This window comes from Mastigoproctus giganteus, chromosome 6 (genome assembly GCF_048544385.1).
Source record: "Mastigoproctus giganteus isolate SK-2022 chromosome 6, ASM4854438v1, whole genome shotgun sequence".
NCBI lineage: Eukaryota > Metazoa > Arthropoda > Arachnida > Uropygi > Thelyphonidae > Mastigoproctus > Mastigoproctus giganteus.
In genome coordinates this window covers 216,509,369-216,531,524 of record NC_143580.1, presented here as the reverse complement: position 1 = coordinate 216,531,524, position 22,156 = coordinate 216,509,369, and the positions used below count along the sequence as shown (strand labels likewise).

Sequence of the window (22,156 nt, the reverse complement as noted above, 5' to 3'; positions counted from 1 at the left end):
TATTTTAAAATCTTAAACACCTTAATAAGATCTCTGTACACATGTCTAGTTACCGATCTTTGTAACTTGAAGAACTGGAGTTTCTTGTATCAACTGGTAGACTCTTTAGTTCCTCATTTTTAAATTTTATCCCGATAAATTGTGCTGCAGAGCTCTTTCTCTAACCACAGGTCTTTTCCCCCTTAAATATATTGTCGTATAGATGCAAAGAATCTATGGAATTCATCGCCCATCTTCTTGGGATCGTGGAGTTTAACTTGTATTTCACAGCAGCTTCATCCTGAAAAAGGCCTCTGAGGTTGGGAAAATTCATATTTATTATTGTTATTATATTTCTATAAAAATAGAAATATAATAACAATAATAATATTCACAGCAGCTCTTAAAAGAACAAGAAAAGTTGTCATTTGAATAAAGCAAAGATGAATTCCTGTAAAAAATATTTTCCTGGTCTCTTGTAACACCCAGTTTGGAAAGCGTTAATTTAGACCATGTCATGAAACGACCATAATCAAATTAGCCAGTCATTCCAGGAGTCTCGTTATTGGTTAGGACATTACTCGGAGTGGCCCTTAATAATTTTAAAAAGCACTCACATTAGTGCCATTAGGTCTCTTTTTTCACTTGTTTCTCCTTGCGTAATCTATAAGCGTGCAATTTGCATTTTTAACGATCCATTTTTCTGCTTTTGTATGGAGGGATAAATGGAAGTAATAGATCTTTGTTTTCCCAATAGACATTTGGACGCAAAAGCGTAATAATTTTTTTTATATGATAAAAAAGAAAATCCTGTGGTAGGAACACTCATGAAGCGTGTACGTATACCCATCCTATTGCCCATTATGTCATCTAAAAGAGAAGAAAGGAATTTTGGATCTCTGTATCGGCCATTATGTTCCGAGCTGGAGGCTATTATGGAATTTCTGAGAACTATATCTCTGCACGTGGAGCTATATATGTCCCACCAAATGACATATTCTTATAAACAGCTACGCAGTTCTTGAAAGGTAGAGTACTTGAGAACTGAGAATGGCCGAGATGCTGGTACTTTCTTGCTGCAATATTGCATTCTTAGATGGATAGAGGCTTATGTTTTTATTAACGAAAAAAAACAAACAGTTCCTCTTTGACAATCCAGTCACGAATAGACATCTTAGGACACAAACAGCCAAATTCAAAAGAGAGATACTTCCAGTGTAGGTGGATTCTAATGCAAGTATATAAAGAAAACTATCCTTCTTGGTAAATTCGTAAACATCGGATAATTTTAACATTTTTTTCATTTATCCAAGTTTAAAATATAGCAGCCATTTTGGTTTAGTCTCCAAATAGGTTTTTACTATTTTGGTATTTGTGCAAAAGCAACTAAGACCTTGAGGCGTCAGTATATTATGGCTTTAAACTGTGTATTCTGGTGTGTTTGCTTGTTTTGCTGGATGAAAAAGATGGTTTCTCTACAGTCTGGTCTGCAGTACTTTAGATCTACATGGACCCAACGTTCTGCAGTTCAGAGAACCAGGCCTTCCTCCAGGAAGGCCTGGTTCCATTCCATTCCATTTCGGGACGAATGTGATATTACTGTACACTTTTTATAATGTACATAAATTACGAAACTACTGATGAAAACCAAAATGTAAAAATAAGTGCAAAAATAATTCGTCTAATACAAAGTTGGGGAATTAAAATTTGTATATTTTAATTATTAGATGGAGCAGATATTTTAAAAAATTTAGACTCAAAATATAACTTTTAAAGTCATTAATCACAAAAATTTCTTAAATATTAAATAAAACTAAACATTTTTACTCAACAATTAAAGGTTTATTTAATATTAATATCGTTTATTTAAAAGTGATAAACGTATAATAATTATCAAACTCTACAATGTTTAAATAGTCTATTTAATTACGCAAAAAAGGAATTTTCATTAACATTACAATTTTTGCTGTGTAAACTTCGCCAATGTCACATTTCTTTTGAATATTAATCTTTTGGCATTATTTTTCATTTCTGACTGTAAAATGGTCTGCCAGGATAAATAAATAAATAAATAATTAAATAATAGACAAATTTATTTAAACAAATCTGCCTGAAGTGCATAGAAATAAAATTATAATATAATTTTAATATTAAAATTGTATTTAATTCTATTTCTAGAAGCTCAAAAAGGTTATGTACCTGCTTAACTATTTTTAATAATAATTCTACGACTAATAATTCGAAGAGCATCTACACGCTCATAAATAATTACATTTTTTTTTTTTTTAAATTCAAATTGATGATTAATTCGAAATTTGTTAATCTCTTTTGAGTGATTATCGCAAATGGAAGGAGGACAGGTGCGTAACGTATTTTTCTTAATTACATAAAAAGGATATCCTGTAATCAAATTATCGTATTCGTAAAACTCGCTATCGACGAAGTTCGCTAAAGGGGCGGCGCCTAGAGGGGGGACATTACCCGCGTAGACAGCTTGTCTGACATTTCCTTCGTGATGGCTCCAGATAAGTTAATGGAAATTTCCGATTTTGTTCAAAATTCAAAGTCATTTGTCTCTCCAAGATGAAAGCCAAATGCACCACAAATTAATAATCTGCCACTTTCTATAAAGAGCGTAAAGTTGAGAATGCAAGATGTGGAGTGGGAGGAAGGAAACAAAGAAGATAAAGAAAAAAGTTGAAAAAAAAAACAACCAACTTTGATTAAAACATCAACGAATTACCATAAATTGCATGACACGATATCTTCTACATAATAGTAGAAAACAGAATTATTCTCTCTCTCTTTGTAGTCTTTTTGAAAAGACTAATATGATTGGAATATTATATCCAGTAGCTGTTTCTGACCCTAAATGAAAATAATTTCTTCCGACTACCATTATTTTTGTTTGCTATCAGTGACCAAGAAAATATTACCAGCATTCTTTGCAGACTCAATTCCAGTTATCGGTACCGAATCTGAAGAGGTCTCAGATGTATTTGTTGGGAGAAAAAAAATAATGATGGTTATCCCATTGTATGGAATGATCATCATTACTTCAAAGAAAATGGAACCAGTTTCCCGTTATATGGGGTATAGAGGACAGGAGAAACAGCAGAATTTATGGCAAAGAGCAGCTAGGAAATATGAGAGAACAAACAGACCTGGTTTTTACCTCTTTGAGGGGGGGGGTCATGGAATTTTCCCATAGTGCCCGTTCACCTAAGCCTTAAAGCCATTAGTTGAATAAGAAAATGTAAAAGTCAGTTTAAACTTCAAACTATTGGAGTATATTCAACAAAAATACTATAGTTATTGATTTAAACTACCGTAATCCTTCTTCCCAACCCTCCACCCATTTACTGCAGTAGAATTATGCACGTTTCAAGTATGATTTACTTATTAGAACAGTAATCGAAAATTAATTGGACTTCTTACGTTTCATTTACTGTGATTCGTGTTTTAGGTGTGTTTATTTACTTTACCAAGCACTGCATGTATAAATGATGGTCTTAGAGTTTTCGTTTTCTCCCACTTCTTCCAAGAAAACATCCATTTGATGAAAGTGATCACTGAGCGAGTGAAAATCCTCAGCTCAAAGTGTTCTGGCATCCAGCGCTTGTAAAATCAGAAGCAGCAGTCATCAAAGTTTATTGCCGGGAATACGCAATCAATATTTATAAGGCATTAACGTCTTCACAACGCCGCATTTTCTTAGATTAGAAAGAGGACTGAGCGCCCCCCCCCACAGTCTTCTTTCTTCCGAAAAGAAATGTTGAAGTTCATCACGCAGGAATGATGGAAAAGAAATACCGACTGGAAGCTGTAAATACATTGAATCCTTGGTGCATTTTAATGATTACGTAAGAAGAGAATATTACCATCGGTTTCTGTTAGAGATAACGCCACCAGCTTATTACACCCAGGAGGTGCGCTTTAATAAGCCCTTCTAATTTCTGCAAGGTTGGCAAAGTTGTTTTTCTGCTCCTTAATATTTCTTAGCTCGTTTGGCCAGGAGACCATAAATAACGAAGTCTAGCTGTTGATATTACGATGTTGTTCTCTGCCTTCGAGAAATGTTTTCGGCTGCCTCGGAGTGTCGCTGATTACCCCGAACTGTCGTCTGTATTTGATCTATAGCCAGGTAACACGACACACTTGATGGCTTTGTGGGGGTGGGTTTAGTTATCTTTATTATTCTGAAAATCCTATTCCTCAAAGAGGCCTACAATTATATTATATTATGTTATATATATATTTTTTTTATCCCCTTATTTTAACCCCTCCCACTTTAACACCTGACTTGATTGATTTCAGAAAATCCCCAGACTCACGGGGACCCCTAATATATTAAGGTATTCTTCCACTGGACTGGCTGAGTTTAGAAATGACAGACACACACAAGAATGTAGAATATAAAATTTTTTTTATTGTCATATCATATATAAGAAAATTACAATAACCTTTAAAAGAATACAGTATTTAGTTTGACACTTGTTATTTTACTAATTTTTAAATGTGTATATATCTTGTAATTTACGGTCAACCTTGTTATCAAAAGAACTACTAAATCCTAATACTTATATATATCTACATATACATATATATATATCATTGTGTCTCTTCTTGTTGCTCTACAAAGATTTCAGTAGGTCCGCACATTTATTACCCTCACAACGTACAATCAGTCTCTTTGCTCCTTAACAGTCCATGTAAGTCAATAAACCACCATCAGCCAATGAACAGACAAAATTATAATTTCATAAGTGCTCGTTTCCCAACTTATTAGGAAATACATATATATTCATTCAAGAATCCTTCCTTGCAAACATGTCACCAGTCAACAATATCCAACCAATTTACTTAGTTACCTTTCCGTTCAATTAATCCACTATTTCATAATTAGGGCTAGATGCTCATTTAATTGTTTACTTGTTTAATCATTTTCTACCCCAAATAAGTCATACTCACAGCAATTTAACATTCACAATAATTCAAGGACAAAATTTTTACTTCCTACTACAGATTAACTTACTCTTAAATTGCATTACTCTGATCTCTATACTAAATTAAATTATCACTCCTTAAGTATTACACTCGTTCAAATATATATGTATATATATTTAGTACTTTGACATTCTCTCTTAAACTTATAGCGTCCTCCTAGAGTCCTTTTCATTATTAAATTAGTTCCCCTTTTTTTTACAAATTATATTCTCAGTACTTATTCTAACACTTACGCAATGGTCTGGTATTCCTCCCTGCTCGGTCTCTCTTCCTATCTGTTCGGGGTGAGGACTGGAAAGCGAAAGGTTGCTCATCCGGGGAACACAGTAATCTATCCTGGGTTTCTCTACCGGGTACGGCACGGCTGAAGATAATACCGGATCTTATCTCCTTTCTTCTTCCATCTGCGTTGCGTCCGAGGACTGGGATACCTTTCGGGTCGACTAGTCACTCAACTGCTCAAACGAGAAATTTGCTTCTAGGGCGTTTCACCATTCTTCCTCCATAGACTGCATTAACTTCTTCAAGGGAACGATACTTCCGACTCTAGACTTTCACAAAATAAATTCTTATAATCAATTCTCCCACTACAGCTTCCATCTCTCCAGGACTGCTTCCACCACAAAAACTCCTCTCCGAATGATCAGTATCAATTTTTTCTTCCCTTCTCTCCTTTCTCTCAAATTTCCCACCGCTTTCTTCCTGGCCAATCGTTGACTTCCCTATCCTTTCCTTCGTGATCCTATTCGTCTCCCTTCATTTCCGTGGGCGTGCTTTCTTTTTCCTAGTGTGACCGAACTTCCGATAATCTGGAAAATACTGGTAATTTCTCGAAATTAAACGTAAGTTCCGGTCAGCTAAGAGTTTCAGGCTTTCTTTGTGACCTCACCCCCATATCCATTTCTAGTCGCCCACACCTGCTAGAGGTCGAACCGTGAAATCTATAATAGGGCCACTTCCGCACTCAGTGCCCTTTCTATAGTGTATATGCTCCTGTCTTAAGTGGGATTTGTTTCGGTCCATTATGATTGCTTTTACTGACTCGCTTAAGGAATTTTTCCATACAACCGAGATTTAACTAACTGGGTGTGTTTGGACTAACCTTCGAATTTCAGTGTTTCTTAACAAATGATACATGACTGAAACTAACTATATACGCCACAATTAATTCTTCCAATATTTAACAAACTTTATTAAATTATTGTAAGGCTGGGTCCTTACAGCTTTCGTTGTTATCCAGGTAGTCCGAAGTGAGGCGAAAAGATTATTATAAACCTAACAGGAATTTCAGCTCAGCTCGCGTTTACAAGATTGCAGATCATTTCTCATCGCGTTCTTCGTATGTCGAGGGCAAGTTCGCGTCTGCGTGACCACCCTTTTGGTGCTCTTTTGTTATTTATTTAATTTTCTTTATTCAAAAAAATAATAAGCTTACAAAAGATAAATTCTTAGATCATTTCAATAGGCTTGTTTTTCGAATTAGGAGGATGTACGCTGCCTAGCCACTTTAGTAGGACCATGAGTTAATTGCGTGTTGGACCGCTGTTAGCCCAAATCATTATGGTTCGATCCGATAAGGAATGGAAGTGTTGAAAAGTGACACAAGAAATATTGGACCATTCATGTAAGAAAACTGCCCTCAATTCCCAGAGTGACGTGACAGATCAGATTGTGATGACGAACTCACCTGTCTAGATACTTGGAGTCTTCCTTGTGTTCCTCAAACTACTCTCTCAAACATTTAGAACTGTGAATGGCTGCATTGTCATCTTCAAACTACCCTTGTCCTTAGGGATAGATATGCAACGTTGCCAGATTGGTTGTTTGTAGAGTTATGGAAACTCATCAGCGACTTAGACCATATTGCGCCATATATATGTTATATCTGAAAGTTGCATGTGTTCTATGGTCGATTTACCTGTTTGCTGCACGAAAATCCGAGTTTTTGGAAGAAAAATCTATGCTACCTTCACCTGAGACCATCTCAGCCACGTTGTGAAGAAAGCTCTTAAAAATTCCTCGCATTATTTACAGGATTCGAACTGTGATAATTTTGCAGAGATTGTTGCCCTCGTGGGTATCACAGTTGATAGGATCGCTGTCCTCCCCACACCGGGTGGAAAAGACCTGAGTTCGAGTCCCGTCGATGACGAGATTTTTATGGGTATTTTTCACAACGCAGCTGAGTTAGTCGGTCTCAGGCGAGGTAGAATGGTCTTTTCTGCCGGAAACTTGGGTTTTTCGACCAGCATAACAGAAAATCGACCTTGGACCACACGCAATTTACAGACAATATACGCGGAGAAACGTGGTGTTAGTCGCTGATCTTCCTAAAACACAACAAGAAAACAGCGGAGATAGTTACTTATAGCCCAAGTCTCTACAGTCCTAATAAATCGGCCAGGCAGTGTACAAAACATTTGAGTTAAAAACACTTCATCAGTATTCTAATTTGGCCCTTGAGCCGCCTTGGTAAGGTCCTTGAATATCGTGTTCGAACATTGCGTGCATTCATAGTCGGTTTGTATGTTTATGGAATGAAACATGAGTTTCTTGAATTTAAAAACAACATAGTACCCTCCCTAGACCGGCTGTTCCAACCTCGATGTGAAAAATACCAAAAAAGCCTCTCCCGTTTCGAAATGCAATCTATTTGTGAACCACACTGTGAAGCAACTTTGTTATCCGTAGATGCTTGTATTAAAGGGGACTTAGAAGAGAAATTGCTTTTGATTACAGGTTTCTGGACGATTGAAGTGGTACCGCCTATATCCAAGAGTACGAATCTGAACTAGAGTTCTACATGTTGATAAATCATTTATGGGCTTCACTTCCTTGTTAAAGCTAATGCTTCTGCTTCGCGCCCAACATCAAAGGACTCCCTTACCGATAGGTACGTGCTGAATTGATCGCCAGCCACCGTGTGGTAACAGTCACAGGGTTTACTTCAACAAACAAAGTCTTCCCAAAGCGCCTCCATTTCTATTAGATGTAATTATAACTCAGAACTGTACACGAATTGGTATTCGGCTTTTCAAAGCAGTGATTGTCTTCAAAGCCATTTTGTTTCGGGTGTAATTAGCAAGATGAACTGCAAATGACAGTGGTGAATCCTTATAGACGTTACCTCCTTTCTAACTTTGGTAGTTATAAAAAAAGAACTGCGGTGAACTAAACTAGAATGCTAAAAGGGGATTTATATAAATTGAGAACACAATAAACTTGATGACTTGAAAGATGTTTTGTTAAAAGTACATCGTGTGTTTTAAATCTCTTGGCTGTAAATTGTGCTTTTGAATTCGATTTTTATCGACTGTATCAATTTAAATAAACATCTCTTTGATGGCTTTCACTGAAAACGAAAATTTAAACCATAAGTATAAACTCCAGCCACGTTTTATTAAGTCTTCAAAGAGTCTGTTTTTGGTTATGGAAAATATATTCAGATTTCTTAGGTGTAAGCATTAGCAATGCGTTTGAAAGAGATTTTCATTTCGAAAATCGGGAGTCGATTGTTTGTAAATATGCAGATTTTAGAACAGTCCAGACTTTAAAGGAATATTCTCCCATTTTACAATGTTCTCTCTTCAGTAAATTGCTGAATTTATTCCAGAAAATTCACAGACTTTCTCCAATTGAACAACCGCATTCGAAATCACAAGAAAGAATTACGAGTAGCGCATCACCAATCAGAAGAGATTAACTTAAGATTTTCATCGAGACAATGTTCGAAGATAAGTTTGGCATCTTCTTTCGTGGTAGATACTCAAATGCTACCATGTTTTTTTTCTTATTAACAGCGGTCATACACATGCAAACGTGTTCTCGATTTCTACGTCTATTCATTTTATTGCCGAAGAAACGCTGTAGGATATGGGCGGAATTCCAATGATGATCCATAAACATAGGATTCGTATAATACAGGCAGACGGTAGAAGAAAACACCCCGGTTATATTTTACTACCAGGCTTCATTTATTCTAAGTCAGACATATTCCCAATGCGAGAATACATTGGGACCGAAGTTAGCATACACTCAATATTCAGTATGGGCGTGCTGGTATCAGCTGTGAAAAACGTAACCAGACCATCAATAAGGTTAATGACCGCAAGAGGGCAGTGAATACTAAAATGAACCACATACAATGGTTACAATTTGTAACTTTTATTGACTGGTTGAATACTATGAATGCTTTAGTAGCTTGGTCACTAGCAGGGAAGGCAAAGCGAATAAAATACAACTTTTTATTCCGATAATAATCAAATGCCCAATTTTAATAATTAGCAGATTGTAGAGCTGGTTGAAAAATCTGCCAAAATCTACGTCGCAAGGTTTTTTGTACCTTAAAAGGCTGAAAACCTATTTATAAAATCTTATTTGGCTTCTTCTTCTTTCGCCAATGGTCACTTCAGAGTCAAATTTCAGTTGTCTTCTGTAACATGTCACGAGTTCCAACCGTGGCTATAGTCTTTACTCCAGTGGATTCAGTTCAGAGCTCCCTAAAGGCTATTCTGAAGGTATGGCTCTAAAAATTCCGTGAAGACCATTTTAAAAATGCGATTAAATCAACGCATGGCTAGAAAACCACGTTTGTGATATCTAGCCTAATAAGCAATAGCCGAACCGCGATAAAATTATCAATGTCCTCCATGAGCGTGTTTTGTTTGAGAAACTTTCCAGTCATCTACACGGTTCATCTGCAGTGTACGGAAAAGGCCTGGGTTCGAGCGCAATCTTGATGAAAAGAAGTTTATGGGTTATTTTCACCGTGGCCAAGTTAGCCGGTCTCAAATTTTCATGGTTTCTATTTCGACCTTTTTAATTATAAAAGAGGTTGTCCCCATAGAATATATGCAATTTATATATAAAATGCACTGAAGCCTCAAGTCGTTGTCCTTGGCGTAAAATTCAAACAACTTCTTTCCGTCTTACGTGTAACAGCAATGTTCCTCAAACTGGGTCAAGCTGTCATTTTGACTTGAAGATTGAATTTTTCCTCCCCGTGAAGGAATCGTTCTCTGTCTGTTTATCTCATATTGCTGCTAATTCGGAATGGCTGAGCAATTTACAAATGTTGGTTGGAGACTTCTGATCTCTGTGGAGTGTTATTTGATTTTCTTTCTGTCATCTCATTCCATGCTAACCTACACCAACATAATTACAATTATTTTGGTAGCCATCGCGCAAAGAATATATTAACCACTGCAGCTGAGGTTTAATTTTGTTTAGGAATTTCATTGTTGAAACTTTGTGATAATATTTGTGTTAGTACTGGGTAAATTCATTCAGGCGCATCACAACCATAAGTTGTTAATGCCATTTCTCTTCTTTAGACCTTAGATCTGGCCGCACTTGGTTGCAGCCGGATCACGGTCATGCGTTGCATGACACGAACACGAAAGAAAGATGCCCTACGATATCTGTAGAGAATCAACTGCCACCAGGCCATTTCTCGTCTCCACGGCTTTCAGGATGAACGCTCCACTAGGCGAAGATTTAATTTGCCGCAGAAGTGCTCTAACAGCGTGAACTTAAGCTAGACATTAACCCTATCTCATGCGGACTGTAAAAAGATGAATTATGCAGCATCTTGCAGAGGACTTGAGAAAACATCCCAAACTGCGGCTAGAGGAGAAAGATTTTTTAAAAAAAACCAAAACATCTTTTCTCATACCCACACGCATGGGAGAGACCATGATTTCCCTGGCGATATTCATAAAGATGAAGGTCTCATGAAAAATTACAACCCAAAAAAAGATTATGGCGAGTCTCCTTTACCACTATTTGATTTCCTTTTTTCATATGAGATTTTAGAAAATTCTCTTCTTGCAGAAAAACTTTCCAGTACCCTAAACAGACTCCATTAAATTAATTCGCGTCTCTTTCATTTTATTTATAATATTTTATAATGTTTAGGTATACATTAGAGACAGCAGGTGGCAGCACTCGAATATATAATATTAAATTTATATGACATATATTAGAAATGGCAGGTGGCAGCACTTGACTATAAGTAGAAAATACTGTATTTATTCGCATTTATCCAGATTCTTGTCGAATTCTGTTTCCGGATTTTTCTTTTCTGTCTTTCTTACTAGATATCGAAAGAGAGAAAAGAAATCTGTTTATTTTGAAGGTTTTTGTCACTTTCTATTCGATCAGTTAACTTTTATTTTTCACGCCTAAATATTGACAAACTTCTTGGGTTCACCAACGTCAACAGTAATTCTATTTCATTAGACTTTAGTGCTTCTCTTGTGGTTATAAAGTATCTTTGATGCTTTTATGGTTGACTTTTTTTGTGCGCGTCTGTGGTGAGGGTTAGAAGAATTGACATCACTTATAGCGCTGGCTTTTCGCAAAGAAACTGTATCCTTCGAGAGAGAGAGAGACTGAAATACCATCGACCTTTCCTTTTGTCAGTTTGTGTACAGAGGCCATTTCTTGACAAAACGCCAAACAAAAGTGCACTTGGCTTAATGAAAATCCAATCTTTAGTATTAGTCGCGTCTGTAAACAATAAATAGACGAAGAAAAGATCAAATTAAACGCAGCTGGAATTCCATCTTGAAAAAAAAAAAAAGAACTTCGTTTATTGATTGTATCTGACTCTTAGAAGTTCATTGAAAAATATTCTCGACCCAAATTAACACCATTAATGTTGGTTGCAGCCCTTGAAGCGTTGTTATCAGCACGTGCAACTTTCACATGGGCAACGCAGATGTTGTATTCTCATTACGAGGGGCTCGCATTACTCTTCTTACTATTTTAAGTGAGAACCTGTCATATCATAGTAGGCTGATTTCTGGGTATCCTTATTACTATATGTCAAGTCGTATAAATTGGTAGGATTGATCATTTCAAACCTTTCATATAAATTAAATCTTTGAAATGTTTGAAATTTTATGGATGTGGAGCTTGTACCTTCCAACATGACAATGCTCCATCACAAAACAAGGATTGTGAATATGTGGCTTGAAGAGCGGATATATGTGCACAGGTCTGTTGTGTCTTATGTAGGGCGGTCTTCCATGGCTCTTTGATGGCCATCAATGAGTGCAGTGCTGTTTTACAGTACCCTTCCAAGCCACAAGGAGGTGGGTCACAATTGTGTACACGTACTCTCCTAAGGCCGTGTTGCTCCGTGTATATTGGCTCCAAATTGCATGTTTTCTGATGTCAATTTTCTATTTGCTGGACGAAAAACCCGAGTTTCCAGGAGAAAAAAACCATGTTACCCTCGCTTGACTAACTCAGCCACGTTGTGAAAAAGGCTCATAAAAATTTCTCCCTTCATCGACGGGACTCGAAGTCAGATATTTTCCACCCTTTGTGGGGTGGAGGGCGATCCTACCAACTGTGCTACCCACGACGGCTACTGTCCTTAGTGGACTAAGTCCCACGTCTTGTAAAATACAAGTTGCCATAATTTCTGTCCCATTAATGGGCCGGGAAGAAATATAAGATAAAATTCTCAGATACATGAAAGAAGAGGCAAGTGTACGTTATCTGGTAAGAATGTTTAATCAGGAAGTCCAAGCCATTCAAGTGAAATCAGGTAAGTCCAGGGACGCAGCGATCAGCGTCTTATCATAAGTCCAAGTATGACCAAATTTACAACCAATCCTGGGAGAAGAGAAGATCGATACTGCATATATTCCAACCAGATACTTCCTGTCAGGTAGATGTATTTTTCAAAAACAGTGATGGAAAAGGAAGGATTCATAAGAATTCATTTGGGCTTTAGGAGAATCAAAGATACTACTCATGTATCAGTTTTGAATTTAGGGAACCGTGTCCAGTGATTAAGAATGAAGAGAAAAGACTAGTACTCAACCATCTTTTAACATTCCCGTGGTCTGAAGAGAACGAAGTGTGAAACGAATAACATTGAAGCATTGAAATGCCTAGGACAAAGAGCTCAGCCGAACTGTATATCTTTAGGATGAATGAAATTTAACGCAGAAGTCACTCTAAAGCATATATTTCTATTGGTCTACAGTACAAGAATGGCAGCTTTACATTTGTTGGATTGATTAATGGCCTGAGGACAGCTGCACAACTCTAGTAACCCATATCATGCAGCATCTTGAGCACTGTACAGGTACTGATATGTGTCAAACGTCTCGCTGAGGGTCTTTGTGTGTTGCGACAAAGTCGACCTGTGTTCTGGAAGGACAATTTTAGCTTGGCTCTCTTGTCGTACTCCGTCAGTTTTAGAAGTTTTTCAGCACCAGTCCGCTTTCATTTGCAGATCACCAATCATCGACCGATTACTTATGTAGCACTCTATTATCATTCCGCGCTGGAAGTCTGTTAACTGTGTAGAAAGCGGAATCTAGCATTCACAATCATACTACCGTCTTCTGGAAGGCCTCTAGCATATTTATAGACTGGCCAGACCAAAAATTCTAGCTGTTTATTGTCCTTCTAAAGTTTAATCTTTTCAAACCCCCGTTGGATATTCTCCTCTAATAAATCACACGCAAGTTGAGATATAATGGATTCGCCACCGATTACGTCGTTTAAATTATTTGTGTCAAACAAGCCGATATTAATATGTGGAATAAATCCTTTTAATCTGCAAGTTGGTGTGGATGTAGCGCATTTCGGAAGCGTTGTTTGGTTTCGCCGGCCATCAAAGCGAATCACGGAATAGGTTAATCACCTCTGAGGGTTTTAATCCCATCCTGATTCATTCGATTGATGTGTTCATGCGCAGTCACGCTAAATTTATCTTCTGCATCAGATCTCCCTAGACGACTGCTTGCATCTCCTTATAATGCTTTCAAAATCGATCATTTACAGATGGATTTAACACGTGTGAAGCAGGGTAAGTGTCACCAAAAAGCTTTATTTCCGCACGTGACCTACTTTCTTCGGCCGCACATTTTATCTTTAAGACCCTTTTTATAAAAGCTTAGCTAAAACTCCATCTTGGTAAGATAAAAAGAAATAGTCACGTTTTTTAAGGTAAATTATGCATTAACGAAGAGTCCTTTTGTCCAATTTTCTTCTGGACAAAATCTGGATTATGACATTACAAATGAAAACGAAAAATCCATCTTTAGAAAAATCAATGTTTAGGAAAATATCCATCTTTAGAAAAAGCCATCTGTAGAATAAATCCATCTTTAGAAAAAGCCATCTTTTGGAAATCTATCTTTAGAACCATCTTTAGAAAATCCATCTTTAGAATAACTCCATCTTTAGAGTAAATCCATCTTTAGAACCATCTGTAGAAAATTCATGATTAGAAAAAGCAATGTTTAGAGAATCCATCTTTAGAAAAAGCCATCTTTAGAAAAGGCCGTCTTTAGAATAAATCCATCTTTAGAAAAAGCCATCTTTAGGAAATCTATATTTAGAATCATCTTTAGAAAATCCATCTTTAGAATAAATCCATCTTTACAAAATCACCATCTTTAGGAAATCTATCTTTAGAACCATCTTTAGAATAAATCCACCTTTAGAATAAATCAATATTTTGGATTAATCCATCTTTAGAAATCCCATCTTTAGAAATTCCATCTTTAGAAATTCCATCTTTAGAAATTCCATCTTTAGAACCATCTTTAGAACCTTCTTTAGCAAATTCATGTTTAGAATAAATCCATCTTTAGAAAAGCCATGTTTAGAAAATCCATCTCTAGAATAAATCCATCTTTAGAACTTTTTCTAAAGATGGATTTTTTTGTAAAGAAAAAATCTTCAGAAAAATCCATCTTTAGGAAATCTGTCTTTAGAACCATCTTTAGAAAAACTCCATCTTTAGAAAAAGCCATTTTTAGAAAATCCATCTTTAGAAAAATACGAAGAAAGAAAAAAATCCATCTTTAGAACTTTTTCTAAAGAAAAAATCCATCTTTGGAAAAATCCATCTTTAGAAAAAGCCATCTTTAGAAAATCCATCTTTAGAGCTTTTTCTAAAGATCAATTTTTTCTAAAGAAAAAATCCATCTTTAGGAAAATCTATCTTTAGGAAATCTATTTTAGAAAAAATCCATCTTTAGAAAAATACGAAGAAAGAAAAAATCCATCTTTAGAAAAAACCATCTTTAGAAAATCCATCTTTAGAACTTTTTCTAAAGAAAAAATCCATATTTAGAAAAATCTATCTTTAGGAAATCTATTTTAGGAAAAATCCATCTTTAGCAACAATATACGAGATCATCTAGTATACACACTGTCCAATCAAAACATTATGACCACCCTCGTCTTGTAGTAACCAGGAGTTCCTCTCCTCCATATAGTGGTGAGAACCGGTAACTGTCATCCTACAGATTCGTGGCATGCAGTCCATACAGAGTACTTGATCGACATGGGCATGGGATGTAATCTGACAGACTTCGAAAAACGGATGTTTGGTGGTACCGGTTGAAGAGAGGCACTATTACCGAAACTGCTAATCTTAAAGACAGTTAAAATTATCTGTAGTAAATAACTTTATTTTCCAAATATCGTCGGAAGAGGACGCTGTTGCAATTGATGCACAATCCATGTTAATAATTATTCGCTAACACGGACTGGGTAACGCTAGCTGATTTGTTTCTTCTTTAATCTCGACATTAAATTGAATTAATAGATGTTGACGCTTACCAGCAGTAGAGTTTCTTAAAATGTAGACATACAAGGAAATTTCGACCGCCTACGACGAAAGACGTGCTTCTCAATTTTCGGAAATAAATTAACCAAACTCCTCGAGATTTATACAAAGCTCTACTGAAATGAGGATTAAGGTGGATTGTTTCTCGCGTCTACAAAAATCCGCGAACACGAAGAAACTTTTTTTTTTTTCCTTTTATTTTGATAAGATTCATATTTGGGGGTGCTAAACCTGGCGATATCCATAATTATGCCATCAAGGGGAAATGCGCTTTATGTCTGCTCGGAAATTGTGAGAAACCAAGCTTATAACGAGCTCATTTACTGCATCTGTGTAAAGTATACATAAGTAGTAGTATGTTTTGGAGAGAAGCCAGAACTAATAAACCATAAAACCAGGACAAAGCAGAGGAACAGAAGCAATTTCGTACTCAGATTACAAACATGGGATCGCTGAACGCAGATGCCTTCTATTAATATGCAAGGACGGATTTAATCATTGCAATACAGCTGTTGTAACGCTTCTCTAAGCCATTATACCAACTTAATACCATTTTGGTCTGATCGTCGCCTGTCTTCATGAAAAACCGCAAATGCAATGTTTATTTAAACATTTTAAATTTTAATTAGCGATTTATTAAAAATCTTAATCTCTTAAGATTTTAATCCGCTGAAAAATACACGAAATTTTGAAACTTAATAATTTTTGTCTTTAAAGTGCTGATCAATTTTATCTTAACCGACCCTCTTCTGCAGATGGCATGCATCACATTGGAATCTTCACAATACCTTGAGAGGTCCTCTTTGATATTGATGATGTCATCAAAGAGGAAAGATCAAAGTACCCCACTTCAACTGCTACATTTTGAAAGTAAATAATACGTTACCAAGAGAATATAATCTGGCATTTCCATTTTAGTGAAATATTTTTTCGTAGTTTTTTCAACATCGGGCTAGAATACTAAAGCGCCACCACCGACAATGCAACGCATTTTCATATCTATGGGCAATTATTTTTTTATAATTGCAATTTTTTGACAAATAATTTTGCATTTATTTTTTAAACATCGGGATAAAAGATTAAAGCGCCACCACCGACAATGCAACGCATTTTTCTATTCAGAGATAGCTAGATAAAAAATTGCAATTTTTGTAATTGCAATTTTTTGACAAATATTTTTGCATTTATTTTTTCACGTCAGACTAGAAGTCTAAAGCGCCACCACCGACAGTGCAACGCATTTTTCTCTCTCTGGACAATTATGGACAAATATTTTTGCATTTAGTTTTTTAAACATCGGGCTAGAAGACTAAAGCACCACCACTGGCAATGCAACGTATTTTTCTATTCAGATATAGCTAGATAAAAAATTTGCTAGAAAACTAAAGCGCCACCACGGACAATACAACGTATTTTTATATCTCTAGGCATTTTTTTTTGTAATTGCAATTTTTTTGACATATTTTTGTACATATTTTTTCACATCGGGCTATAAGACTAAAGCGCCACCACCGGTAATGCGAAGTACTTTTCTATCTCTGAATAGTTATGTTTATATATCGCGCGAAGCAACAAATAATGGTCATATAAATAATATTTATATAAAAAAGCTACTTTATTCGTTTAAGAATATATCTTAAAGAAAATCAAATTTATTAGAAACCAAATTAAAGAAAATAATAACAAATCCGTGTAATTTCTTCTCACTAAGCTACAGTACTGAACGTATTCAAATTCTGTCTATTATTATGATCAGTTTTGTATCAAATAATCTCTAGTGAGAATTCTGATTGTGGGTGTGGATTAAATTCATTTCGGACCAGCAATCCACCTATTAGATGGTTGGTGGGCTTTCATTCTACACCTCCTTCAAGTGGCTTACAAACCAGGTTATGTCAGCAAACGCACGTGAGATCAATAATGTCATCTCTCAAGGTCAACAAAGCGTCTGTGCACTTCGTCTCTCTCTCTCTCCTGCTCCATACGGCTTTTTGACGCAAGAATTCGTGTTGAACCTCGAAGAAGGGAAAGCTATGGAAATCTGAGGATTATCTCGGAATGAGAACCCACAAGACACACCTACCACCCTACACAGCCCGTTGAAAGAAGGTAAACCACTTGAAGCTTCTTACAATGAGACCTGGAAGAGGACATATGGGACGGCTACTGTACTAAGGACGCCAGGGATGATTGCAGCTGTGGTAAGCAATGCTTTTGTATATATCAGGGCTCACTAATTCGCAGTAATGCGAAAACTTCGAATTAGTGAGGCTGGGAATGAATTTCTGAGATCAAACTTCATGTCGTAGGTCAGGTGTTCAACGTGTCCCACAGTAAAATGCAGTTTTTAAAATCCCAGGTTGAGAACGGGAGTATTTTGCTGTTAAAAAATGCAGACAAATTATCCTTTGGGGTGGGAGGAGACTCAAGTGTTCCATACAGGGCCAGAGTGCAGGGTAGTAACTGCAGTCTCGATCTGGTGGGTCATAATAGAGTCCGACATGAAGTTTTCTGGTATGGTTGAAAGGACAGACCGTGGGATACTCTTAATGATATACAGAAATTTTGCTAGTAGAGATGAAGACGTGATAATCTCAGCGTACAACTCAATAATTATACCACATCTTCAATACTGTACAGCAACAAGAATAATTGCAGATGCAAACGTTTTTATAAGAAAAATCTTACTGGAAGTGACTTCAATTCTATAAGCTACAGGTTCTTTTTGAGGCTCTTTGGCACCATGCCAGTGGTTGACACGGTGATCGGGATGGTCATTACTTGTTCCATATGCCACATATCGTTGACTTGCTGTTTTAGGTCTGAGTACTTCTTGATCGTTTCCTCGTAGGTTTTCTGGAGGTTACTGATGTTGGGCACCACAATGTCGATCAGGTAGGTAGCCATTTTCTTCTTGTTGATGAGGATTATGTCTGGTCTGTTGTGCGGGATAGTCTTGTCCATTATTATTGCACTGTCCCAGTATAGCCTGTGCGGTGATGTGCTAGATGGTTTCTGGGGCTCTTTGGCACCTTTGAGAGGTGGTATCGACGACATGCGTCATTTGTTACTCCGGGTTCCTTGGCGATGTATTTCCTGTAGTTCCTGGTGTTGATTAACTGGCCTTGAAAGGTGAGCATGAACCCCTCGGTCTCGGGAATGAGCTTTCATTTCATGAGCGAAGCATTAAACGCCATCTCATCTATGTAGGCTTGATGGAGGTCGTTGTAGTGTCTGCCATGGAGTGTCTTCTTCATCCATCTTATTATTATTGTTGTCGTTGTTGTCATATTATTTCTCCCTAACGGGTACTGCTACCAAGCGCACAGGATGGTTGTTATGGTGCTATTGCTGTTGGTCGAGGAACTCTCTGATTGTCCTGCAGGCGTTCAAGATTGTGACTTTCTTGAACTTCTGTGTTCTCTGGGAGACCTATTGCTGTTAGGCTGTTATGTAGGGCATTTTTTACCATACCGGTGATTGACACTATCATTCACGTAGCAACTCTGTGCTATCCACTAACCGTAAATTACACACTCTCAACAACCATATTGCACAGTGTTATTTATACAGATTCCATTAGCACTCTCCAAGCTGTACAACAGAATACAAAGAATGATAACTCCTTAGACAGATCTGGACTGTAACTTAGTTAAAGTAGAAGAAGTAAAAAGTTCCCTTTTGTTGGATCCTCTGGTCATGCTGGAATTGCTAGAAATGAACATGCGAACCTAGATGCCAAAACTTCTGCCGATCCTGTACACCAATCTTTATCTGCTTGCAGCCACTGACCCACCACAATGCACGAACTGCAATACCCATCGCACTGTCCAATATATACTCATTGATTGCCCAATTTACAACAGTGAGCGACAAACTCTCTTTGCTTCATTTTCATCAACGAACACTCTGAGTATTGCTCATCTCCTAGCAGGTACACCACATGTTGGCAAAATCTTCACTTTCCTCAAAAGAATACAACTCTATAACGCACTCTAAACTTCAATCGCAATTCATATTGATAAAAAAGCATGGAGCTTTACCATACTTAGAGTACATTATGTTGTCCTTGCGCCGTTAAGCCCACACACGCACAAACACACAAGCGAATGACTGGCAACTCACCTGGTGAGATCTGCAAAAAAGCGCCCAGGAAAGACTTCGAATATATGGAGTACACAGCTTGATAATCAGGCACCTTAGCCCTCTTGGGCAGCACAGTTGGTGGAATTACCGTCTTCCCCACACTTGGAAAAGACCTAAGTTCGAGTCCCGTTGATGAAGGGAAGAATTTTGATGGGCCTTTTTCACAACGTGGCTGAGTTAGTCGGTCTCATACGACGGTAGTGTGGTTTTTCCTCCCCGAAAATCGACTTTCTCGTCCAGCACGAGAAAGTTACAACAGCGTGCACATTACAATGTGAAAAAACTTATTTTTACCACATATTTGCAGCAAACACCAAACAACTGTTAAAGTATAACTTATATTTCAACAAGTAGGTCCACATTCAAAGACTTCTCCAAGTGCACAATGGATATGGAAATATTTGAGGAATATATATCCTGAATTTCGTGAATACGTATTGTGCAAAACAGCTTTCAACACAGACATCGTTCTTTGAATATTAAACACGTGAAATCGTGACATGGGCCCATCGTTCTCCATAGAAACCAACTTACTTTTTCGAAACAGAGAGAGAGAGAGAGAGAGAGAGAAAGACAGAATGCGCGTGTCGATTTAGCGAATATACCCTGCCCTACCATTAATATCCCAACACCTGCTTATCGTTTTCCTACAGGAATAACTAATAATGTGTGCTGAAATCTTTAGCCTTCACAACAGCCTCTGGTCTCAGTGGGACCCTCTCTACCAATTATTTTGTAAATATCCTCCAAATTTTCTGGCATTGGGCCTTCAAAGCGCCCACCAGTTCTGCTCTGTTTTCTGGAAGCCTCCCATGAGGCACCCAATGATCCAATTCACCACAGAGATTCCAAGTTGGATTGAGGTCAGGGCGAGGGCTCTGGATGGCCAGTCCAAACCAGTCCGTCACAACATGAGCAATATGACATGGTGAGTTTTTCAGCTGATACAGATATGGACCTTCCCTGATGTGCTGCCACAACGTGGGCAACGCATTATTATCCAGAATCTAAAAATATCTCCACATTTACGGTTTTGTCCAAAAGAAGATGGTCCCAGGTCAAACCATGAAAAACATCCTAAGACCACCTCTCTGACTCTGCCAAAATTCATTGTCGTGACGATACAGTAGGTAGCTTTCTCCGGCCATCTACCACACCCAGGTGGACCTTTTGGACCTTGGCAAGGTCTAAGTTAAAAAATATTGAGATAAAATTAGGTAGGCTTAATTCAGATTGCGTCACCTACCATAGATTTTTGTTTAACGGATGCGCAAAGATGATTTGACAATGTCGAGTACTCAAAACTTTAAAGACTTTTCATCAAGGGTGGATTGGTAATTACAAGGGAACAGTGGAGTTAGAAATCGGCTTCAAGAATTGTATAATACGCAACTGCTGGTCCTTTTAGGATTCTTTATAAGGTAATACAGCAGCTTTGGGTTTATCAGTCTCCAAAACATGCCCATAAATTTTCAAAAACTAAGAATAACTTAAATACAAAGTTTAAAATTTGTGGGATTTTATATTCAATTGTCTTTGGACCACTTTGGGGGACCACAGAGAAATTTCCTGATGTCCTGGCGATATACCAATCATTGGAGCATTTTCTTTTTCTAGATAAATAGATTTCCATCCTTAGCGCAGTTTAAGAAATATAGGTGAGTTTGCTTCAGAACTAGATGTGTTCATTTTCAAACTTAATCCTCATCAAGAGTATTTCCCAAAAGTCCATTTATTCAAAAGCGTCTTACCCAGAGCCCATTATGTGACATTTGAATTTAAGGTTATGTTTGCAGCTACGTCTGTTCAGTTGAATCTGTATTTCTCTTAAATCCCACAGACAATGAAAACTCCCTCTAAATTTTCCAGACTGCAATGAAAATGCCAAGTGTCATCTTGTTTTTCCTAACCTCAATGACCTTCTGACATTGGCTTTGCAACTCCATGCGCTGAGCATGCGCTAAAGTTTTTCTGTTTCGGCATTGAATCTCTAAGTACTGTTATGATACCCATGATGGATTAGTGTGTTGATGGCTTTATGGTACTACTTCGAGGGAGGGGGAGGGTGGATTTAGGATGTCCTCTTACGAAATCACTTTGCTAGAGTTCGTATTCCACTTAGAGAGAGTGTGTAAACTTTTTGGAGATTTGTTTTGACAACTTAAGAGGGATCTTTGAAACAAGGTTCAACGAAGAAAGAATAAAAATATGATTACCACATGGCTCTGATATTTTTAAACCACACTGGCAGGATTTTGGAATCCTGATTAAGATGTATTGCTCTCCACCTAAATACGAATCTACAAAATCCGAGAGGATGAATTATTCACAGTTGGTTATTTGAGAAGAAACATAACCTTGTTTGAGCTAAGGAACAGTCCTCCTTAAATTTAATTATACTTAAATGCTACCCTGCTT

General features: G+C 37.2%; 1 protein-coding gene across 2 annotated transcripts in view; it reads left to right on the top strand.

The window, feature by feature from the left end:
* LOC150084966 (neuroglobin-1-like) overlaps positions 1 to 22,156 on the top strand; it is an 83,457-nt gene that overhangs the window by 27,962 nt on the left and 33,339 nt on the right. The window contains exon 1 of one of the 2 annotated variants that reach the window (XM_090376726.1): positions 17,597 to 17,793. The exons of the other annotated variant lie outside the window; for it this stretch is intronic. The gene's annotated coding sequence lies outside the window, so the exon portion shown is untranslated. Of the gene's footprint in view, positions 1 to 17,596; positions 17,794 to 22,156 lie in introns of those variants that run through there. 2 annotated transcript variants of the gene reach the window in all.